The 12303-nt window shown below is 44.1% G+C and overlaps 2 protein-coding genes across 7 annotated transcripts in view; both read left to right on the forward strand.

The window, feature by feature from the left end:
- apol1 (apolipoprotein L, 1) overlaps positions 1-12303 on the forward strand; it is a 283625-nt gene that overhangs the window by 180790 nt on the left and 90532 nt on the right. The gene's annotated exons all lie outside the window — the stretch shown is intronic.
- Positions 1-12303, forward strand: part of tep1 (telomerase-associated protein 1) — a 149643-nt gene that overhangs the window by 127198 nt on the left and 10142 nt on the right. The window lies entirely within an intron of this gene.

Raw genomic sequence — 12303 nt, forward strand, 5'->3', positions numbered from 1 at the left:
CAATCACAAAAATATACTTTAAGCGTGATCCTTTGTTTAAGTAGAACCTCCTACTTTTTCTTTTTTTTGACTGTAAGAAAACATTACGTAACTTTTTAGTCATGAGTAAACCTTTTTACCGCAATCACAAAAATATACTTTAAGCGTGATCCTTTGTTTAAGTAGAACCTCCTACTTTTTTTTTTGACTGTAAGAAAACATTACGTAACTTTTTAGTCATGAGTAAACCTTTTTACCGCAATCACAAAAATATACTTTAAGCGTGATCCTTTGTTTAAGTAGAACCTCCTACTTTTTCTTTTTTTGACTGTAAGAAAACATTACGTAACTTTTTAGTCATGAGTAAACCTTTTTACCGCAATCACAAAAATATACTTTAAGCGTGATCCTTTGTTTAAGTAGAACCTCCTACTTTTTTTTTTTGACTGTAAGAAAACATTACGTAACTTTTTAGTCATGAGTAAACCTTTTTACCGCAATCACAAAAATATACTTTAAGCGTGATCCTTTGTTTAAGTAGAACCTCCTACTTTTTTTTTGACTGTAAGAAAACATTACGTAACTTTTTAGTCATGAGTAAACCTTTTTACCGCAATCACAAAAATATACTTTAAGCGTGATCCTTTGTTTAAGTAGAACCTCCTACTTTTTCTTTTTTTGACTGTAAGAAAACATTACGTAACTTTTTAGTCATGAGTAAACCTCTTTACCGCAATCACAAAAATATACTTTAAGCGTGATCCTTTGTTTAAGTAGAACCTCCTACTTTTTCTTTTTTTTGACTGTAAGAAAACATTACGTAACTTTTTAGTCATGAGTAAACCTCTTTACCGCAATCACAAAAATATACTTTAAGCGTGATCCTTTGTTTAAGTAGAACCTCCTACTTTTTTGATTTTGCCAAATCTGTAATTTAATTTTACTCCAGAGGATTTTGACAGTAGTCCTGTCTTCTTCGGCCGTTTTAGCACCTATTTTGGTTAGTATAAATGCACATCGCCAGGGACGCCATGTTGAATGCCCACGCTCGCTCTTAGGTCAGATCGATAACTTCATAACTCATTGGTCTGCCTATCTACACCTCAAACAGCGTCCTGTGAAGTGGTTGACACGCAGGACCAACCGAGTCTACAAAATGTTGTTGTTACCACTGACCGACAAGAGACAGCGAATGCACCGTTCCGACCCCCGTCAGTCATCGACCTTTAACGTCGAGTGATTGAAGTTGCGGAATCTGTTATTTTTATTTGCACTGGGAAGGACTCTCTATATTCAGAGGAGGTCCATTTCCCTAATCCGTTGTACACGTATTATCATTATATGGCTTTACTTGATAATCCCATTATACAGAATTCACCTTTAGTCCTTAATGCATAATCATAAGTCTCCTTTTACTCCGTAGGGATAAAGCCTATAGTCATAGTTATATCCCCATTATACAGAATGCACCTTTAGTCCTTAATGCATAATCATAAGTCTCCTTTTACTCCGTAGGGATAAAGCCTATAGTTATAGTTATATCCCCATTATACAGAATGCACCTTTAGTCCTTAATGCATAATCATAAGTCTCCTTTTACTCCGTAGGGATAAAGCCTATAGTCATAGTTATATCCCCATTATAGCTAGGGATAAAGCCACTTACACATCTTATCACTATATGGCATTACTTGATAAAACCAGGCTTGCCGAACCCACTTTTCTCCTCCTCCTCCGTCTGGGGAAAAAGTTCTTTTTTATATCATATATTAGGCACAATACAGGCACATTGGTGCACATTATCATTATTATTATTATTATTATTATTACTGGTAAAGTTACAATGCAAAAATACATCTCCATCCTTACCCGTCTTTTTGGGAAAAATAGAAGCAAAACGTGGTTTCCAAAAGAGGATTGTTTTTATTTTTTAACAGTAGAAAATTACATTTAAGGGTTCAGTTTCATTTATAAAAGTACACAGGTTTTTCAGCTTACTATATATCAGGTTTCAGTCCTCTCCTCAAAATCTCTCAAAAAAGTCTCGCTCTTGCCTCCGCAACAGTCTCTTTTATTTGACATTATACCATATTCCTGATTGGTCGAAGAACATTGATGTCACAGGATCGTCATTTAGTTTAGCAAACCAACATACAGTACATAATTCGTTATGAACTCCTCCTTCTTTGAAATATGATATTTCTGTTACTGTTATCTAACAGTAACAGAAAGTCCCTTTTCCCTTCAAAACGTACAACGGCTTTGTCTGGGGGAACCACGTGACTGGGGCCCTTCATAGGATCTTCTTAAAGAATCCCTCCAGACAAATCCCTCCTTTTTTAAACATAATTCTTTTAGTATTTTTCTTTACTGACAGTCAATTATAAGCATGCCATTTTGAAAACTCTTACTGTACACATTTTAAACATTTAATTGTTATATAGTTTCTTTTCTTTCTTTAAGATCTCCCCACTAGTTCCCGGACGCGTGTAGCTTTATGCCAAGCAAGCAGTGCAAAAATTTACCGTAGTGGCGTGCAGTAATGCGCCTTTCATTTTCCGCCGCCCAGCGCCCAGGTCGCGCGGAAATAGGCTGTCTATTGCCATTCTCTTTGACAAACTCTAACCTTAACCAGCTCCTTAACAACGCCTAAACTTAACCGTTCTAACCTTAACCAACTCCGAAACAATGCCTAACCTTAACCTTAACCTTAACCATGCCTAACCTTAACCATAGAAATTATATTGCCATTCTCTTTGACAAACTCTAACCTTAACCAGCTCCTTAACAGCGCCTAAACTTAACCGTTCTAACCTTAACCAACTCCGAAACAATGCCTAACCTTAACCTTAACCTTAACCATGCCTAACCTTAACCGGCGAAAGAATACACGTTAAAAAAAATCACGTTAAAAAATATTTTCGATGGGATTCGAACTCGCCAGCAAACGAGCCATAGGATCCACAGCCATGTGGCCTTGCCAATTGAGCTATTGCTAGATACTGAATAAGGGGCGGTGACTTATATATATTGAGCTCCGCTCGTGTTGAACCAAGGCGGGATCTCATGCGCATGCGCGGGCACCTCGCGCGAGCACGCCGGCGCACGCACGCACCTGAGCGAGCACGCCGCCGCCGGTGCACGCACGGTAGCATTTGTCTGAAAAGAAGGGCGCTTTACCGCACTAGCGTGCGGTGACGAATGCGGAAGCATTTTTGCACTGCTTGCTTGGCATTAAGGAAAACGCTTCCCGGACTCTGTCTTTCAACCCTCAACCCTTAATCCCCTGGTCGTCTGAAAGGGTTAAGTTCTTACAGCTCTCTCTCTCCCATCTTCCAGAGGCCCACATTCCTCAGGGTTCCTCCCTTCTCACAGACACCCGGGACCTTGTCTGCAGATATTAAAGGCTCATTTCCATTTTTTATAAGTAGAGCCAGCTATCCTCCAGAGTTCAGTTTAAAGATTATACTGGTCACATAGGAACGACTCAGGATGTCATTGTCCAAAAGTGTCGCTTGTTTTGTGACACTTCTCAGTACACGAACGTACTATGGCTGTTTTACACAGGGCGAATTAATGTCATTACACAACAGGGTATTTCAGTACCAAAACCAAAACATAAATCAGTTTTACAAGTTATACAAAGCAATTAAATCCAATATTAGGTAAACGAAAGCGCATACCTCTGCTCTCGTTCTCAGCAAGCACAAAGAGAACGAGCACTTCCGCCAGCGTGTCTCTCGTCAACAAACCGGCTAAACCATTTTGTACATTAGTTGAACGTTTTTACAATACAACAATTATTCAATGGAAAGATATCCTATCTTCTCTAAACCCATTATAAAAGACCCAAAAGGGATTTCGTTTGGAGAATTGGTAACTCAATGTGAGGAAATTAATATAAACTAGTAACCAAGGCACCCCTCCAAAACTCTAGAGTGGGCTCGGTCCACTTTGTTCCTTCAAAGTAAGAGTGTTTCCATTTTGACCTACTTATTTAAGATAAAAGATACCAGTTTCTGTCCATGATTCTAGCATAACAACTTCACTCTGCTACATACTCCCCTACTGACTTATGCCAGATCATGGACAGTGTTCCCTTCAATCAACTCAACAGCGTAAGTATAAACCAAAGAAACAGAAAATAATAAAAAAAAATCACAATGAATCAACGCGTCACATGTAACCCGGTGTATTCCCTTAATTCCAAACCTAGAAAATAGGTTGACCAGCTCAAAAGCTATCCGATAAAGGATCAGGAAAAATAAAGGGTAGCTAATCCCTCATCTAACCACAGGCAAAAAAACATGCCATGTACATATTTATACCATGGAATACACCAAAATTACCCAATCATGTCTAGTGCAATAGACAACCGTAACTACCAGTATGACTCAAAGAAAACCAAACAGCAAAATCAATGAAAGAAAAGAAAAAAAAAATTTAGTAATAAAAAGAATTACCCAAAAGAAAACAAAAAAAATTGTGTCATCTTTTAGGATGACAGCAGAGCCCTGACTTGTACAGCCATCGTCTGAATGAGCCTGTTAACTGGCCTGATTAGTCTCCCCCGCCTAGTGTAAACCCCTTGAGGTACCTCAACTACACTCGGTGTGACATCGACAATGGCCGATTCAGGTTCACTCACTGGTACAAATAAGGATGCACTACAAGGGGCCTCCTCCGAAGCAATCATGTCTCCAGTAAATTATTCCACAGTTGTCGTGTCTGACGACTGATCACTATCCTGATAAACAATCACAGAGTATGACTCCTCTAATTCAACATCTGCACCTGGTCCCTCCATCCAAAAGTGGCGTGGTTTCTTCAGTTTACACTCCTGCTCCTCACCATTATGTGACTCAAGTGTAATTCTATGATGTTGATCACTACTCATGCTCCCCACCTGCTCCTCTGCTGGCTCTGACACACCCATCCCTGTCGTGGTATCTACTACCCCCTCCACACTGGACTCAGGAAGATGAGCAACCCACCGGGCAGTTCTCAGCTCATCCTGATCAGAATCATCTGTCATTTCCTCACTCGGAACAGTGCCAGGAATAGACGCCTCAATCTCTGGCTCGTCCCATGACGGCAGAGGCAGGAAATTGACGGGCATAATCAAGTTCCTATGAACAGTCTTAATCCTCCCTGTGACAGGATGGCGGATACTGTATATATTCAGCCCACTGTTTTTACACACTACAGTATAGACGGCACTCTCCCAGCGGTCAGCTAGCTTTTTCTTGCCTCGCTCCCCCTTATTTGCCAGTAAGACCCGATCCCCCTTCTCTACCGCATGTCCCTTTAACTGTCTGTTATACACCTCAGCTTGCCTGGTCTGTTGCTTCTCAGCATGCTTTTGAGCAAGTGCCATTGCTTCCCTCAGATCCTTCCCCAGTGATTGGACATACTTATCCACATCCACCGTATCTCCATCCAAAAGGACACTCTGAAACATGACATCGACAGGTCATCTTGGAGTGCGACCAAACATCAAAAAGAAGGGTGGGACCCCCGTGGTCTCATGCACTGTGCAATTATAAGCAAACGTCAAAGTGTTCAACATCTGAGGCCATTTCACCTTGGAACGAGGTGGCAAAGCACGGATCATACTACCTAAAGTGCGGTTTAGACGTTCTACTTGTCCATTTCCCATAGGATGGTATGGCGTGGTATGGGATTTTTCAACCCCTGCCATCTGAAGCATTTCTGCTATGAGTGCACTCTCAAAATTAGCTCCTCTGTCGCTATGAATGCAGGCTGCAAAACCATAAACAGAAAAAAAGTTATTCCAGAGCACTCTGGCCACCGTCTTTGCAGTTTGATTGGGACACGGATAAGCACACGCTAGTTTGGTAAAATGGTCAGTTATAACAAGCACATCAATGGACTTATTATTGGCATCCTCAGCCGACCAAAAGTCAATACACACCAACTCCAGTGGTGCAGTGGTGACTATAGATACTAGCGGAGCCCTAGCCTCCGGCTCAGGTGCTTTGCTCAGTACACATCTCTTACAATGACTCACATATTCTTTGACATCCTTTTCCATGGAGTCCCAATAGAAACGTTGTCTAGTGAGCCACAATGTGCGCTGCTGGCCCTGGTGCCCGGCCTCATCATGTACCCCTTGCAGCACCTGTCCTCTCAGAGCGCTCGGTACAACATATTGAAAGACCTTCTTCCCACTCACAACGTGTTTTGAAACACGGTACAACACTCCCAATTTTGTTGCGAGTTTTCCCCACTGTCTCAATGTGCGGTTTGTTTCTTTCGACTCATGAACTCTCTCTCTTCGAGATGGGCGGCGGCCTCTATCTACAAAGAATTTGACTCTACCAGTGACGGGGTCCTGGCACTGTTTGTCGTACAATTCCTCATGAGTGAGGACAGGCAATGGGCTCTGTCCCATGGACACCAACCTTTCTAGCTGCTGCACATGAGAGACTGCTCTCATAGCTGCGCCATCCTCCCAACAGCGATGTGTGTGGAGTACAGCAGATACCTCTTCACGAGATATGCTCCCACTGTCACTACCCACCTCACCACTGGCCTTAAGGGAACTCTGAGTGGACAATCCTAGGCCCTTCCTCCGCACCTCTGGTTCCTCACAGGTAAGACGGAACATGTTCTGCACGTCATCCACCTCCAAACCTCTAGCCTCCCTCAACAAGACATCATACGAGGTCCTTGTCAGCCTGTGCATCACCCTAGGCTTAGCAAACGGCTCCCTGCTCAGTGCATCAGCTACTGTATTTTTAGGCCCAGGGATGTACTGAATGTCAAAATCAAAAGGTGCCAGCTTAGCCACCCATCTCTGCTCGCATGCATCGAGCTTTGGCTTTGTGAGGATGTACTTAAGTGGATTATTATCTGTCCACACTGTAAATTTATGTCCTCGCAGCCAATGGCTAAACTTGTCGTGTATAGCCCATTTCATGGCGAGAAACTCAAGCCTATGAGCGGGATATTTAGACTGAGCATGATTCAAAGATTTACTAGCAAAAGCTATGGGCCTGGCTGTGCTACACCCTTCCTGCACTTGTGAAAGCACAGCTCCCAGTCCGCTAGTGGATGCATCTACAGACAATAAAAATGGCTGAGAAAAGTCAGGGTGAGCCAACAGAGTTTGTCCCACCAATGCGGCTTTTAACGCCTCAAAGGCCTCCCTACACTCCACAGTCCAGTCTGCTGCACTAAGCCTACGAAGGGGGGCAGCTCTCTTGCTTTTTACTTTGCCTCTCCGTGGCTTTTTCACACCCGTGGTCAATTGAAACAGTGGTCTTGCAACTACAGAGCAGTTCTCAATGTAATGTTGATAATACACCATCATTCCTAAAAATGACCGGATCTTATTGGCAGACGGGGTGACCCCATCCGACTCCATAACATCGCTCTCCGTCACACCCACTATCGCCTGCACCTTGTCGGGGTCTGTGGCTATCCCTTCCCGAGAAACAATGTGTCCCAAAAACTTCAGTGACTTTCTCAGAAACTGACACTTCGATGGAGACAACTTCAGGTTGTGTTCTCGTAAACGCTGAAATACCATCTCCAGCCTCTGCAAGCTCTCTTCTTCCGACTTGCCAAAGACCAGAAGGTCATCTAAGTAACAAAGAAGGCTCAGTGAGTTCTGATCACCAAAGATTGTGAGCATCATTCTCATGAACGTAGCTGGACTGTTACAAAGCCCCTGGGGCATACGGTTATATTCATGTAAACCGAGAGGAGAGGAGAACGCCGTGTATTTCTTATCATCCTCATGCAGTGGGACATTGTAATACCCGGATGTCAAATCCATAGAACTGAAAAAGGCATTGCCTCCCAACGCTGCAAGTACATCTGCTTGATGAGGTAATGGATGTGCATCTTTCACAGTACGAGCGTTTAACCACCTGAAATCTGTGCACAATCTCAATTCCCCATTCTTTTTCCAACAAAGAACAAGGGGGGATGCATACTCACTACTCGACTTCCTAATTATCTCCCTGTCCTCCATCTCGTTCAGAGTCTCTCTCAACTTTTGGTAATGGGCGGGGGAGAGCCTCCGGTAAGGTAACCGGAAGGGCCGATCGTCAGTCAGTCGGATAGGGTGACAGAAGCCACCAGCCTCACCACAATCCAACCGGTGTCTAGAAAACACATCCTCATAGTTCTCGATCAGATCAGTCAGTCTATCTTTCCAGACTGGTGAGACCTGACAGTCATCAACTGACAGGTTCTGGAGCCCTAGACTAGCCAGTCTATCGTTCCCCCTAGCTACATTGTTGCTATCACAACTCCTAGCTGTCAGACTGCCGTGAGAGCTGCCACTACTCACTCTACCGGCATTCTGGTGGACTGACGTGTCCGTATCATTGTCAAAATCTTCTAATGCAATGCATGGATATACGTCAGCCACTTTTGCATTTCTTCTCAAGGTGATAGCCTTGTTAGTCGGATTTATAATCTTGACAGGAAGCCACCCATCCCCCCAGAGAGGTGTAACTACCCTGCCAACTAATATGTTACGGTGCACACAACGAGAGGCGCTGGGCTCAACGATAACAGTACTTCCCATAGACAGTTTTGTCTTGGGTGGGAGACGACCCCACACTACATGCTCACTCATCGGTTCAAGTGTTACGGCCTGTTTCAACTTGACTGTTCCCACTTTGTCAGGAATTTCCTCCCCCCTCCATCTCTCAAGATTGGCCATGAACCTGATAAACTGACTGTTTTCGTCCTGACATGGTGACTCAGCTTTGCCCAATATGCGCCAGTAGGCCCCCGTGGATTTGAACTGTCTAATTAAGGGCTTCATCACATTGGTGCCTATAATGAGCTCATCTACCTGGCCCTCCACTATCAAGACTGGTACCATGTATTCAAAACCGTAAAGCTTGAGTTTCAGCTCACACGTTCCCACCGGGCTAGTTTGTTTCCCACCACACCCCACAAGAACAACATTGGTAGTCGATATTAAATCACCCGTCACTACTCCTGCCTCCCTCAGCCGAGGAACCACATCAGCGCGCAGAGAAGTAGCCATGGATCCACTATCTAACATCCCCTGTAACTCAACCTTGTCTCCTGTCAATACGGTGGTGAAAAATAAACTGTCACTTTGGGATGTTCTGGTCACATTCTGCATAATTACTGTCTTGTCTTTGGGTGCTGCTTCACAAACAGACGTATATACAGACTGGATATCATCATTGCAATTGGAGGAAAAACCATAGGGGCCCACATTGTCCTCCTTTGAACGAGGGCCGGCTAGTTTTCCTGGGGAGGACCAGCCTGTCTCTGACCAGGGGGCTGTCTAGGAGTGGTCTGCCCACAATAGATACCAATATGCCCTGGACTCAGACACTTGAAACACAGCCTGTGCGTCCTGCAATGTGTCCTAGTATCGTGCTCCGAACTGCCACAAACCTGACATTCTTGAGAAGGTCTGGGGAACTGCCTATGGGGGCCATTTTGTACGTAAGGACCATTTTGTACAGACTGAGTGTTGTTGCCTAACGCCATTTCTAACACTCTCAGAACCCTATCCATTGTGTTATTCTCAGCTACAGGCGTCAGCTGCTCTAGCTCTGGACTACTGACAGCCACAGGTGACGCGCTCTGTTCGTGATTAACAACCACCCTCTCCTGCGATGACTCAATGGCGACCACTTGTTGTGTCAACCGACCTCGACTCGCTCTATGTTCTCTCAAATATTCATCCAAATGTCCCTGCACCTCACCTGCTGTCCACTCACGAGATGGCTTACTTTTGAACACTAAAGACAACTCCTTATCGGGGCAGTTACGGATGAACATGAGAACTAGATGCTTGCTCAGGCTAGTCTGAGATTCCCCCTTACTAAGAAGACACTGCTCTGTGGCTTCTGCTGCTTTGTTAAGCCTAATCCAATAGTCAAGAGGATTCTCGCTTGCATATGCTTTGACTGCATAAAAGTCAGCTAATGGAAGATCTGAGTGAATAATATCACAAATGTTGTCTCAAAATGCTAAAAATAACACCCACCTCACTGACAGTTGAGTTGCTACGCAGCCATACTTTGGTAACGTCCCGGGCCCTCCCCATTAGCTTGTTCATAACCTCCTCAACTTGTTCAGTTCCAGTACAGTTATTTTTCTTTCTGAGATACGTCCTCATGAGTTCCTCCCACTCAAAAACAGAACACTTATCTGTGCTGTCCCCTCTAAAATAGGGTGGGGCATTTGCATCTGAACGTAACACGAGATTCATTTTGGATGCATCAATCACAGTATTCCCACATTGGTCAGGTTGGAACGTCTGTTGGGGATTTTGAGAAGCGAATACAGGTGAAATCCCAGTGATTGTGTTCTGCATTAACGTCATCCTAACAGCTTCCCCTATTTCTGACCCAATGGATCTTATCAAATTGGCCATTTGACTGGGGGATGTTTCAACACTAGTGTTGTTAATTTCACCAGGTAAGGGAACAACCGGGGTGAAGAGTAACGATTGGGCATTTTTCTCTAAGTGACCCTCTACACTCCTCCTTTCAGGACTAGAGGAACCTGAGCCACCTTGACTCCCCGGAGTAGACTGCATAACCGGTGTGTAATCGAGAACCCCTCTCCCTCTCCCCACAGTCACGTTCCCTGTAGGAGTGTTTCCTTCATTCAAAGTCATTTTCAATATCAAATGGTACTTTCACCGTTTTACTCTTCAGTGTGTTTTAGGTAACACACTCGAAATCAATAAACTTGATTAGAGACTATCTTTTTCAAAGGATTCAGTGCTCTCCAGCCTCCTCAGGAACAGACCTCAGGAACAGGCGGCGAATGCAGCGTCCCCGTGACCAGGTCGCGCCAGCAGCATCCACGTATCTAGGCTGCACATGAAGCCTCCACGTCTCTCCAGCTACACCGGTGGTCGGCCTCTGCTGACCAGTTGATCCGGCTTGTCTCGGCACCAGTTGTAGCGTGATCGATTCTGCGTTGTGTCTGGTGTGAGGTGGACGTAGACACGGACAACGGTACTCAGTTGATGGTGTTTATTTCCTGTTAGCGAACCAAAACAACACGTACACAAAGCATGGCGGCGTTAGCGACCATCATCAAAGTGCAGTCCACCTCTGCTCTCGTTCTCAGCAAGCACAAAGAGAGCGCGCGCGCGCACATTTAAAACAGCGCGCCGTCTACAGTTACAGTCATTAAATACATGTAGCTCAGTGCAAGTCAGCTTCAGCAAAAACATATGAAACAATATGAAATGAAAGGCAGTGTGTAAGCATTAAATAAACCAAAATACAAAAACAACGGTTCATACCTGTTAGCGAACCAAAACAACACGTACACAAAGCATGGCGGCGTTAGCGACCATCATCAAAGTGCAGTCCACCTGGTATTGCCAAACAGAATACTGAGTTAGTACACGAACGTACTATGGCTGTTTTACACAGGGCGAATTAATGTCATTACACAACAGGGTATTTCAGTACCAAAACCAAAACATAAATCAGTTTTACAAGTTATACAAAGCAATTAAATCCAATATTAGGTAAACGAAAGCGCATACCTCTGCTCTCGTTCTCAGCAAGCACAAAGAGAACGAGCACTTCCGCCAGCGTGTCTCTCGTCAACAAACCGGCTAAACCATTTTGTACATTAGTTGAACGTTTTTACAATACAACAATTATTCAATGGAAAGATATCCTATCTTCTCTAAACCCATTATAAAAGACCCAAAAGGGATTTCGTTTGGAGAATTGGTAACTCAATGTGAGGAAATTAATATAAACTAGTAACCAAGGCACCCCTCCAAAACTCTAGAGTGGGCTCGGTCCACTTTGTTCCTTCAAAGTAAGAGTGTTTCCATTTTGACCTACTTATTTAAGATAAAAGATACCAGTTTCTGTCCATGATTCTAGCATAACAACTTCACTCTGCTACACTAGCTTAAAACTCCGGGAGAGGGGGCGCCCCAGTGGCGAACCACATAGCTCGCTCAGCCGCGACACGGCCGACCCGGGTTCGACTCCCGAACCCGTCCTTATTTGCCGAATGTCTTCCCCCCACTCTGTCTCCCATTCCTCATCTGTCTCTCCCTACTGGACTGCCCAGTAGAAATAAAGCGATAAAACGCCAAAAAATAAGTCTTTAAAAAAGAAAAACTCCGGGAGAGGCCAACAGCTAGCTGGTCCGTATCCGCTTCCATTAATTTGTGCTGTGTTAGGCTAGCTTGCCGCCGGATAGCTTTCTACTGAGCGCACAGAGAGGAAATTGGTATCTTATCTTCTTGTCTGACTGTGGAGAAAACAGCAAGTACATTTCCTTTTGTTGCCGTGTTCCTTTTAACCCTTTC

Source organism: Notolepis coatsorum, assembly GCF_963971535.1.
Source record: "Notolepis coatsorum genome assembly, chromosome: 4".
Classification (NCBI taxonomy): Eukaryota; Metazoa; Chordata; class Actinopteri; order Aulopiformes; family Paralepididae; genus Notolepis; species Notolepis coatsorum.